The 12,012-nt window shown below is 52.9% G+C and overlaps 1 protein-coding gene and 1 long non-coding RNA gene across 2 annotated transcripts in view; one reads left to right on the top strand and one right to left on the bottom strand.

The window, feature by feature from the left end:
* HNF4A (hepatocyte nuclear factor 4 alpha) overlaps positions 1 to 12,012 on the bottom strand; it is a 61,087-nt gene that overhangs the window by 27,124 nt on the left and 21,951 nt on the right. The gene's annotated exons all lie outside the window — the stretch shown is intronic.
* LOC113937792 lies at positions 2,417 to 11,565 on the top strand. Its single transcript, XR_003524720.2, has 3 exons — positions 2,417 to 2,757; positions 10,088 to 10,186; positions 10,984 to 11,565. It is a non-coding gene; the product is annotated as an uncharacterized LOC113937792 (long non-coding RNA).

The raw sequence follows: 12,012 nt of genomic DNA, 5'->3' as shown, positions 1-12,012 counted from the left end.
TGTGTTTGAGGGTGGGCAGAGGCATCCTCCTCATTCTTCCAGTTATTAGAAGCCCCTGTGTGTAGCCTTGTTCTGCCCCTCTCCATTGTCCCCCCAGAGCTGCGATAGGGATGTGATTGTTCTGGTGGAAAAGAGAGGCTGGATTTGATGTCAGGAGACCTGGGCTTAGGAGCTAGCTCTGTCACTATTCGGATGACTTTGTTCAAATCACATCTCTCTTGGGGCCTCAATCTTCCCATCTGCAAAATGGGGAGATCTTGGCACATTTGTCTGTTAGTCAGGACAAGACTCCCAGGGAGGGAGGAAGACAGACCCCCCCCCCCCCACCACCACCCCACGGTCTGTACCTAGAGTTTTGATAAAGGCCCGAAGGAGACTTCAACCACTGGCAGGTTCCTCCCATGCCCACCTGGGGACATCAGACCCCAGCTCCAGTAGCCGAGACAGAGCTCAGCTGGGCAGGAGAACTGATTGAGGGATAAACACAGAGGAGAAGGAGGGACAGCTCTGGGAGGGGCCCCTGAGGGGCTGACCCCAGGTTCTGCCACCTATCTGGCAACTGGGATAGGCCACACACAGCTACTCCTCTCACAAGTCAGCCATATGTGACCTACACACACGGTGCTCGTCAGTTCTAAGAGGCACACTCCCCTGTTACCAAAAGTGGGATACGATTATTGGCCTGTGAGAGTTTCACTGGTAACAAAAATAACAATTTTTCAATCTCTGTAGATTACATGTTAGACTGAATTAAATGAGGCCTATGGTCCACTGGGGTGAGCCATGGCATGCCACATACACGACCCGTTACAGAGAAGAACCACCAGCTGGAGAGTCCACATAGACAGGCTACCAAGTACACAGAGCGTGACATAAACACTTCACCAAACACACAACACGCATGACCCACTGCTTATGAGTCACAGCCTGGAAACCTGTCTCATACCCCACTCACGTCCCACACATCACAACCTACTCAGCGTGTAAATTTATCCACTCTTGAACTATAACTGCCCACATGTGAACGTGCATAATTGATTACAGACATACTCTATTGCACCCTTAGCGGACCCCAAACAATATCTGCTAGAAACATGTCCTTCATATAAACGACACGCCACCTATAAGATCTACTGGCTCTATGATCTCAAGCAAGTTATTCTTTTGAAGCCTCAGTTTCTCCTTCTGTAAAATCGGCCTAACTTGTAGTTTGTTGTGAAGATTAAATAAAATAATATTATAGGGGTTCTTAGTCCTCCTTCCCTCTCCCCTCCCCCCAAACACCACTTTGAGGGTAAACCACAGGCCTTGAAATCAGACAGAGCTAGGTCAAAATCCAGGCACTGCCAACTTCCCGAAACTATGGCATCAGGTCCCACCCCTCCCAGCCTTAGTTCTGGCATCAGATAAATGGGCTGGTACCTTCTTTGCAGGGATGGTGTGGGCATTAAATGACCAAGTGTAGGCATCTGGGCAACAGGGGCAATTACCACTGGTGGTTGATTCCTTGACCCCCTAGCCACACAAGTGGTGGCAATCAGGACCCCTGCTCAGGAGAGCTCCTGGGGAAGGCCTGCCCAGCCATGGACAAACCTGGGCCTCCGCGCCACCAGCTCGGCAGCCTCTCTCGCTCTCTGCCCCGCCCCGTGGCCTGTCTGACCCCACTCGACATGTGGTGGCTCCCAGGGGATAACAGAGGACCTCAGAGCTCCCTGAGAGGTCCAACTCCTTCATGTTGTAGATGGAGAGATGGAGGCCTCTAGAAGGGCAGGAGGGCTCATGTGGGGCCGCCAGAGGGGAGGGGTTGCCGCAGACCCAGCTGCAGGCAGGGCACTCCAGCCTGCAGTGAGGACAGTGGTTAAGAGGGCTGCCATTCTGGACCGCTTCATTCTCCTTTTAAACCACGGTAATGGCTAATGTTTCTGGAGAGATTCTGTGCTAGGCCCACCCGGTGCTAAGACCCTTCCATTCTTATTTTATCTGCTCTGCTTTAGAGATGACAAAACTAAGTCTCAGAGACAAGAAGTGACTTGCCTAAACCCACACAGGAGGGGCTATAATTTGAGCCCAAGTCTGACTCCAGGGCTGAAGGGCTTCCCCCCCCATATACTGCCTCCCTCCGGGAATCCCAGACAGGACGTCAGAATTCTGGAGCCCTGGAGCTGGTGATTCCATCACATTACTGCCCGGAGCTCAGAGATCTGAGGAGCCAAGGAGCCTGTCCCTGGTCACATGCAAGTTCAGAGGCATCCTCCAGACACTGGCCACCCCAGGCTGCCTGGCATCTTAGCTTCCCCTGGGCGCTTACCACCCCACTATCTCTGGTCTTTCCTCGCCCCACCCCCCGGGGAGTGGTGCAGGGAACCCGGACTTATCAAGACAAAGAACAAAAGTCGTGGGGGAAAGAAGCCAAGAGCCATCTCCACTCTGGGGTAGGGCCCTCCAGTTTCGCCCCTTTGAAATTTCAAATTCCAGTTTGTGGACAAAGTCCTAAACTTTCTCACAATATAGGTCCCCAACCACTGACCAAACTCCAGTCCAGGCAGCCAGCTGGTCTGGGGCTGGCCTGGCCCTACCGCTTCGCTTGGCAGCACTCAAGTCCAGGGGGAGGGGTCCTGGGCCGGCTGGGGTCTGCCAGGCCATCCCCGCAGACAGGGACCACCCCACGCCACAGGGACCCCCGCCTCCCATCTGAGAGGACAGCTCTCTTCCTGGAGCTGGGATCTGTCGTTTGCTGGTACCAACAGCAGATATCAGGTAAGCCCCCTCCCTGTTCTGGGCACCTTCTCTCCCTTGAATTCCTAAAAAGCTACCCATACCACCCTCCTCACCTGGATAAGGCCACATTGGCTTAATCCAGTCATGACCTCAGAGAACTTCAAGACTGGAAAGGGTGTCTCAACCAACCCACCCATTGGGTGGATGGAGACACTGAGGCCTCCAGGGCAGTGGCAGCTGACTGCAGGTTGAACCATAGACCTCAGGCCCCTCCCTGAGCCCCAGAGGGTGGAGGGGACCTGCTCAAGGCCACACAGCGGTGGAGGGGGTGGCTTCAAAAGAAGACCCCGAGCTCTGTGAGGACCCCTGTCCTTCACCCCAGCCCTCAAGGGCCCTGGCAGTGCCTCCCGGGGACCCTGCACGGGACAGCGTTTGTTCCGTCAGTCGCTGATGGCCACGGGGTTGCCACAGGAGTACTTCCGAGAGGGAGATGAGGGAGCTCGGGGCTGAAGGCCAGTGGATTTGGAAGGAAACAACATTCAGGTGGTTAACTGATAACTGAGCCCCATCCTTGGGCCCCCAGAAGCCTCCTTCCTCCCTCTCCTCAGCGTGATTAAGACGAACTTACTTGCCTGCTAATCATTGCTGAGCCTGTTGATTTTGCCTTAAAAAATTAACTGGGCATGAGTTTGCGGTTTGCCTCACCCCTAACCCTGAAAAGGCCTGGGTGGGCAGGAGGCCACCCGGGTTATGCAAGAGGCTGCTGGCCTCCCCGCGCACATCCAGTGCCTCCTCTCCTGCTCTCCAAAGGATAGGTTTTGCTCAAGAGTCAACAGTCTGCTTGTCGCCCCTGCTCTGGGTCCTGAGCAAATTTGCCTTGTTACCAAAGAGAGATAAAGGCAGCTGGGGGGAGAGCTTTACAAACAGGGATGCAGAGCGGCAGCTTTGAGCACGGGATTCTAGAATCCTGCAGTGTCAGAGCCTGGAGAGTGCTTAGGAGGATGTGGGCCCCTGGGCCTTCCAAATGGGATCTGAGGCTCCCAGGAGCCAGGGAGGGTGGGCAGAGGCCCTGCTTCACCCAGTGCCTACCTCTCAGACTTTTAGATGCCCTCCCCTTAATATTTCCTTTGAAAGGTAGAGCCAGAGCCGATGATGGCAACCGGAAAGATGCTGGGCCTGCCTCATCCCCTCACTCCTTTATGCAGATTGCATGGGGCGGGGGTGGGGGGGTGGGGGGTGTCATTGTCCAGGGACAGAAGTTACCCCAGGTATTCTAAGTCTCCAGCTAGCCTGAGGAAGACAGGGGCTCTCTCTGGACTCAGTGACGTGTTCTGGACATTAGCAAACAAGATGCAGTGCAAACGCCCCGCTCTGCTGTGCACCCCGCTTCCCGTGGCTGGCTGGAGGCAGAGAGGTGCCTAGAGCCACCGAGAGTCTGGGCAATTCACCTGGCCCTGGGCCCTGTGGGCCCTCTGAGGGACAGCCGTGAGCCGTAACCCAGAGGCTCCAACTTAGACCCTGCCTCAGCCACGTCCTCCCTCTGGAGGCGTCAGGCCCCAGAGAAAGATGCAGGGCCCTTCCCTGACTCTGGACCTCCCGTGGATCTCTTTCCTCACCTGTGATTGCGAATAATCATACCTACCTCCCAGGCTTGGCAGGAGGAGGAAGCGGAGCGCGCATAGCCACGGCTGATGTTAATGCAGCTGTTTGGGGGGCTTTGCGTGGGTTAACTCATTAATCCTTACAACCAGTCGATGAAGCGGGCAATCGTTTTATCACCATTTTGCAGACCTGAGGCACAGAGGGTTTGAGCCACGGGCCCGAGTCATACAACATGCAAGGAATAGGAGCTGGGATTCCAACCTGAGTGGTCTGGCTGCACAGTCTGCTCTTAACCCCGGGGGCCACCCTGCCCTTCCAGGGCTGACACTCGGTGCCCCCAAGGCAAGCTGGCCAGTCCGATGACAGAATAAGCTCCATCCTGAGGCGCGTGCGGGCTGTGTGCATGGACTGTGAGGGCTGGAGGAGGCCTAAGAAGGCAGGCCTGTCTCTGGGCTAGAGTGGTCAGGGATGGATTCCTGGAAGAGGTGGCATCCGGGGCCAGGGGAACACTCAGAAGCAGAGAACATGGTGGGTGATGGAGGAAGGACATGGAAGGCACGCTGGCCAGAGAGCAGGGCATTGTGGGAGACGCTGACCACGAGGCTCAGGATGTGGGTAGAGTGTCTGGGCTGGAGAATGATCAGGAAGGAAGCCAGGAGGACTTGGATCTGTGTGGGCGGGGCCTGCCTGAGGGCAGCCTCCTGCCAGGTGGCTTGTGACTTCTGGGCTGAGGCTGTTGTTGTCCCTCCTGTTTATATCCCTCTTCCCTCCTGGTTATGTTCCTGACTTTATCTGCAGACGTGACCTTCGGAGTGAGATGGTGCCTGCTCAGCCCCTGTGGGGCCTGAAGGATGAGAGCAAGCCCCCGCCTGGCCCAGGCCCGGGTCATGGCGTAAGGCATGAAACCCTTATCCCAGGAACCGCCCTGGGTCTCCCTGCACCCAGGTACTGAAGGGCCCCAGGGATTTGCCTGAAGGTCACTGAGATGTAGTGTTTGGAAGTCCTGAGACTCAGGCCAGGATTGCTGCATACAGTTGTACAGGTTGCTCACTGCACAAAGGTTCTCTGTGCAAGGAGGTGAGTTGGTGTGGAAATCTAGCCCCTGTTTCACTTAGCAAACCAAGTGCCCATGGAGATTTATCGCCCAGAGGAGAGCACCTCTTATTTATGTTCACAAAGGTTCCATGAGAGCCCTGCCTCAGGTCTGCTTCCAGCCACTGTGTGACCTTACACAAGGTCATTTCCCTCCCTGGCCTCGGTTTCCTGTTTGAAAAGTTGGCTAGCATAAAGCAGAGACTCAACCCTGACAGTGAATTAGATTCATCTGGGAACCTTTAAAAAAATACCGATGCCCAGGTCCCATCACAGGGCAGTGATCAAATCTGGGGATTGCGGTGGGTGGGTGCTAGGCATCAGTATTTTTTAAAGTCCCTAAGTGATTCTGATGTGCAGCCAAGATTGAGACCCACGGTGGGAGCTAGAATAAGGCCTAGATATGCATCCATGTTCTGCAACTCACTAGTTGCAACTTCAGTGGGGCTCAGTTTCCCCATCTATAGAATGGGAACGATGATAGCTTCCTGGTAGAGTCAGAATGCCGATTCAGTGGGATGATAATTCAGACAGTGCCTGGCACTATGGCCGGCACATAGGGAGCTCCTGATTCTTGGTACCAATGACCAGTATTTTGCTACTGGCAAAATGAGATTGGCTTGAAATAAAGGGCCTTTCCAGGTCAAAAATTCAGAGACTCGGAGGCAGGCTTTCTCTGTTCCTTATGTCAAGTCCTCGTACTTTGGTCTCCATCTTGGCTGCACGCCTTTCATATTATTGAGGACTTTGTGATTATTATTATTACTTGATATTTTACTTAATTTATTTAAATTTTTAAATTAATTTTTTCAATCGGTATTACATTCACATGGTTCAAAAATCAAAACTATAAAAAAGGTGTGCTTTGAGAAGACTTGCTCCCCTCCCCGGCTGCCCACCAGGCCAGGAAACCTGGCCCAGTGAGCTTTGGAGCCTGACCTAAATCTCTCCGGGCTGGCCTGGCAGGAGGTGGGGTGGGGGTGGGCTGTGGGCTGTCAGGACTCCCACTGTGTCTGGACTCCCCGAAGACACGGAGAGGTTGAAGTGGGGAACAAAAAATGTCCACAGTCATCCAGATGGTGACATCCCCTGGCTGGGAGAGTTAGGGCCTGGTGGCCCTGTCCTCCGGCGGAGTGGAGCCTAGCGGGAACTCTCTGCATCAGGCTGTGCGGGACGCAGGGAAGGTCAAGAGGACGCGAGAGGGGGAGGGAAGGGAAGCACGGTCAATGGGACAGGCCCAGGGGACGGAGACGGAGGGGACCCCTTCCTGGAGGTCAGGGAGAAGCACTTGAAATTCAAGGCAGAGGGGGCAATGCCATCTTAACCAGGCTTTTCTGCCCAGGCGACCTCAGGGCTGCCTCAGGATTGTCCACCTGCTTCAGGCCACTAACTCATTGACTTTGGCCAGGCACTTTCCTTCTCTGCATCAGTTTCCCAAACTGCAAAAGAAAGGAGGTGAGGTGTCTGGTCCTTAGCTAAAAGACTCTGTAAGCCTCCCCTCTCCTTGTGGAGGGAATCTGGATCCACCTTGATCAGAACGGCAGCCGCCCATCAAGAACCCTGGGCCTTTCTGGCTTGGGGGCTCGGGGTACAAGGCCTCTGCACTGCTCCCAAATCTGGACTCCTCCCCTGGGTCCTGTGTCTCTCTTCCACCACCCCGTCCTCCTGTCCAGGTGGATGTGGAGTCACGACCATACCTGGAGGGTGCTGGGGGAAGCCCTGGCCCCAGTCTGACATCCTCCTCCGGGTGCTATGGGGTCCCGCACAGTGAGCCACCTCTTCATCTTTGAGGGGGCTCCTGCCGCCACCCTGGCACCCAATAGCCTGTGAGGGCCGCCAGGCAGTGTTAATCTCTTAATACTGGTCACAATGAGATTTCAGGGATGGTAGGAGGCGGTCTCCACGGAAACGGTGGACCCGCCCAGGACCCATGCAAGGAATTAGCCACAGGGCTCAGCAAGGGGGTCCTGGAGACCCAACCCAATCAGGAACAGGAAGTACAGCAGCCCCGACCCCTGGGTCCTGCCCCGGCCCCTTCCCCCTGCCCCCGCGGTCTCAGAGGGCCACAGACAAACCATACCCCTCGCACTGCCTCAGTCAGGAGGAGGACGACTTTGGCTGACCGAGGGGTGGGGCTCCTGTGAAACTGGAGGAGCCATACTCACAGGGACAGCCCTGTCACCTTTCTGAGGCTCAGTTTCTTCATCCTCCGATCAGGGTTCCAGTCCTTAACCCAGGGGCTTTTCCAGAACAGTGCAGGCTTCAGGGTCTGTCAGACATGAGTTTGAAGCTCAGCTTTTCCACTCAGACTGTAAACCCAGACCAGGTATTTCATTGCTCTGAGCCTCGGTCTCCTCATCTGTGTAACGGGCACAGTAATACCAACCTAGCATCGCCACTGTGCCTGACTGGTGGGCACGTGTGCTCAGTGAACGAGTCTCGTCCCCAGCTGATTTCTGACTGCCCCACCTCACCGCACATCTGCCCCCCACTCCCAGCCGCTCGCAGCTCTCAGGATCCCACAGCTTCCCCTTGGCTCTGGCCTTTGCACACGCCAAGCCTTCTGCCCAGAGCAGTGGTCACACCTTCCTTTTCTCCCCTGCCCTCCTCCAAGGCCCATCTTTATCACCTTCCTCCACAGCCCTGCTGGCCTCTCCTCTGGGCTCACACAGCCCCCAACACTGTCCACCGTCACAGTGTAATCAGATGGTGGCTACTGCCTCCATCTGTGGAGGGGACTGTGTCCCGTTTGCTGTTCCATTCCCAGGACCCAGCTGGAACTTAACTTAATGGGTTAGATGGATGAGTGAGTGAAGGAAGGAAATTATCCACCCAGTCATTTAACGGGTATTCACCACTTTCCATGTGCACTGTTGCAGGTGTGGGGACCCAGCTGTGAAGTCAAAACAGCCATCCCCCACAGGGTTGCAGTTTTAGCAAATAAAAATACAGGATGCCCAGTGACATTTGAATTTCAGATAAACAATGAAGTTTTGGTTTTTTTAAAGATTTTATTTATTTATTTGAGAGAGAGAATGAGATAGAGAGACCATGAGAGCGGGGAGTCAGAGGGAGAAGCAGACTCCCTGCCGAGCAGGGAGCCCGATGCGGGACTCGATCCCGGGACTCCAGGATCATGACCTGAGCCGAAGGCAGTCGCTTAACCAACTGAGCCACCCAGGCTCCCAACAATGAAGTTTTGTTTTTAGTATAAATATGTACCAAATAACACATGAAGCACACTTATACTTAAAAAATAAGTTGTTTGTTTATCCCCAATTCAAATGTCACTGGGCATTCTGTAGTGCATCCAGCCCTCCCTACTCCCTCCCTGGCAGAGCTTACATTTTGGTGCAGAGGTGTGATGGAGAGACAGTAAGCAAGGAAACACGTTTTTTAAAAAGAGAATTTCAAATAGTGATGAAATGCAGTGGCAAGACAAACAGCAGGTATGACAGGGGCGTCTTTGGGTAGGGTGATCTCCAGCTAGTGCCCTTGACCGGAATGGCACAGTCCTAAGCTCCAATGAGATGCTCCTTTGGAAAAGTCCTTTAAGGATGTGAAAGGGCGCGGAGGAGGTGTCCAACTGGAGAGAAGGGCTCAGAGGCGGGCCGAGGTCGCAGTGGAGGGAGGGGGCGCTGCTGTGTCTCCTTTGACACACTCCACAATTTTGCATTTTGATCTGGCTTTCACAAACTTTCGCGAACTCGCTGCCCCACCCCTCGGTCAGCCAAAGTCCTCTGCGAGGCTGGGAGCCAGAGGAAGGGGCCAAAGGGGCTGTGCAGAGAAGCGTGGCCACCCGGGCTGGAGTGGGAGTTCTAACACCGTCCCCCACAACTCCACCCCTGTCCCGCGGTTGCCTGAGGGCACAGAGTAGAACTAGCGCCGGGTCAGAACGGAGGGCGTCAGAGAGGAAGCGGCCCAGACTCGCTGCAGCGCCTCGCTTTGCGCATCCCGGGCTCCACCTAGTGGCCAATGCTGGATTGGCGTTCAGAAACTTTTCAATAGCCTCACGGGTTTAACCAATCACAGAGGAAGTAGCATTACAATCCCACCAATCACAGGCCAAGACGGACTACATCGCTCCAAACCCAAGCAGGTCGGCACGATGACCAATTACAACTCGCTGAGGTTAGTTACAGTGCCAGCTACCATCCCTCCAATCACACACCAGCACTTAGCCCCTGCACCAATTGGAAAGCAAGATTTTAAAACTTGTTCCTCAAGGCTGGTATGGCGTCGCCCTTACATCATCTATGAAATGTATATTCCCAACACCTGGTGCCAACATGCCCGTGTCTTTAAGTAGGGTCCCAAGCTTTGTGCTGGCTTCATTGGAAGTCTACATTTGCATTCAGGGGCATCTATGTATTTTAACACTGAATGGTAGTAAAAGCACTAAATATCCCCCATTACAAAAATTAATGTACCGGTCTGGGAGACTGGGGAAAGTATGACCTTTGTTTGAGGTAGACACACCTGCACTGGAGTTCAGTTACTAGGTTTGTGAAGGACAATCCACTCCCCCTTTCCTCAGTCTTTGAAAGAGAACAACAGCAATCCCGCCTACGTTAACGGTCCTAGCTCATCTCCCCACGCCCTTGTCAGCTGTCAAGCCCAGACCGTGGGAGTCACTATCTTTGTGTTCTTCCTCCCGTCCTTCCCAAATCATCAGAAAATCCAGTTCTTGCCACGTCCAAATGTATCTCAGATTTTCACCGTGTCTTCATCTCCACCACAGCCAACCTTGTCCACATCGATATCATCTCTGGAGGTATGCAAAAGTCTCTTCACTTCTATTCTCCCAGGCGCTGGCTCCCACCACCCACTCTTCACCCAGGGGCCAGGGATGATCCTTTACACACCCTGGATCAGGTCCCTCCCTTATTGAAACTTTCATGGCTTTCTGTGCATTTATAATTAAACTCATAAAATTCAAAACTCCCCTGGACTACGAGGCCTCGATGACCTTGTGTCTATATCCCTACATCTCCAACCCCGTTTTATCCCACTCACACCAACCCCAGTGGCTACAGCCACGCTGGCCTTTTGTTTGCTCGTCTTTCCGCCTCAGGGTCTTTGCACATTATTTTTTCTTTGCCTGGAAAATGGTTCCTTGGACCCTATCCTTGAATTGCTCTCCTTTCCAATTCCCTTCCCTGGATAGCTTTTCAAAGTAGTGACAGAACCAAATCCGATCTCAGCCGAAGCTCACACTGCTACATTTACCTTCAGGGAACAAACAAAACCCGACCACACAGTTCAGCCCACACTGCTTAGGAAATAACAGCACTCCCACCCAAAAGGAAGCCTGAAGGAACAGAATTGGCTTAACAGAAAGGTGTTGTTAGTGTCTTCTCCATGGTGCACCAGAGTCCCTTCTCTGAGAACAGGTGTGAAGGCCGCTTGGTGAGGCAAGTCATAGTGGTCAAAGACAGACCAATCCAGTGACTCAGTTTACCTTTCTAGACCCATCTTTCAGACTCCTTTATTCACAGTCTACCTATGGGCTGTTCTCAACTGTTCTACTCTCATTTCAGGCAAATGACCATTTTCTTGCTTCCTTTGAAGTTAGATGTGACCGTGTGACTTGTTCTGGCCAATGAAATGAGAGCAGAGAGACCGCACGTCACACCTGAGCAGGAGCTTGAAGAGCCAGTGCTGGGGTTGTCATGGAAGCAAGACTGGATGTGGAGTCACCAGGATGATGAGTGTCCCGTGCTGGCCCCTGACGGGCAGGTACCATGAGTGAGTGATAGGCTCAGCTGTGTTAAGCCACCGAGACTGGGGCTTTTTGTCCCTGCATCACAGTCTCACCTAACTTGACTGCCTATGATCTTTCCAAATATCCCTGATTTTCCTATGACCGTTATGATTTTTGTCATATCTGAAAACCACCTATACTATTAGTATTTTTCTTACATCACTTATTTTCATTTAGACTTGTTTTAGAAGGAAATGTTATTACTACCAAATGAAACACCTGTATCATAAGTAGAAAGCAATGGGGAAAAAATGGAATGAAATAAACCATTATATTTTGTAACACTGTTGCCTTTCAAAGACTCTGGGCCCTTGTTTGTTCTCTCTTCATTAAAAAAAAAAAAAGGAGGTCCCGAAGTGTGTGGCAACCTTTTGGACCCCCAAAAGTTGGCTGAGATTGTCAGATGTTTGAAGGCAGCATGGTATAGAGGCTGAGAGCACAAATTCTGGAGCCTGGCTTTCTGGGCTTGAATACTGGTTCTGCCACGGTCTGGCTGTTTGACCTTTGGTGAGTTGCTTAACTGCTCTGTGACTATTTTGTTAATTGGCAAAATAGGGATGATAATGATAGGTATGTCACTGGGGTGTTGTGGGATTTGTCTGTGCTAATATACAGAAAGGACTTAGAACTGTGCCTGGCACACAGTGAGTTCTGCACAGGTGTGAGCTATCCAATAATGGCAGGATCAAGATCCACATGGATTTGGAGAAATGTTTGAACTCGATGAAGAGGAATGAGAAATCCTCCACACTGGTTAAAAATAAATCACCTGGGCAATGTTGCTGGGGAGAGCAGCCTTAGTGGCAGGTGACATGACTAAGTTCTAGAGGTTTTAC

This window comes from Zalophus californianus, chromosome 8 (genome assembly GCF_009762305.2).
Source record: "Zalophus californianus isolate mZalCal1 chromosome 8, mZalCal1.pri.v2, whole genome shotgun sequence".
Classification (NCBI taxonomy): domain Eukaryota; kingdom Metazoa; phylum Chordata; class Mammalia; order Carnivora; family Otariidae; genus Zalophus; species Zalophus californianus.
Note: the sequence above shows the minus strand (reverse complement) of the source record. Positions and strands in the feature narration are given on the sequence as shown.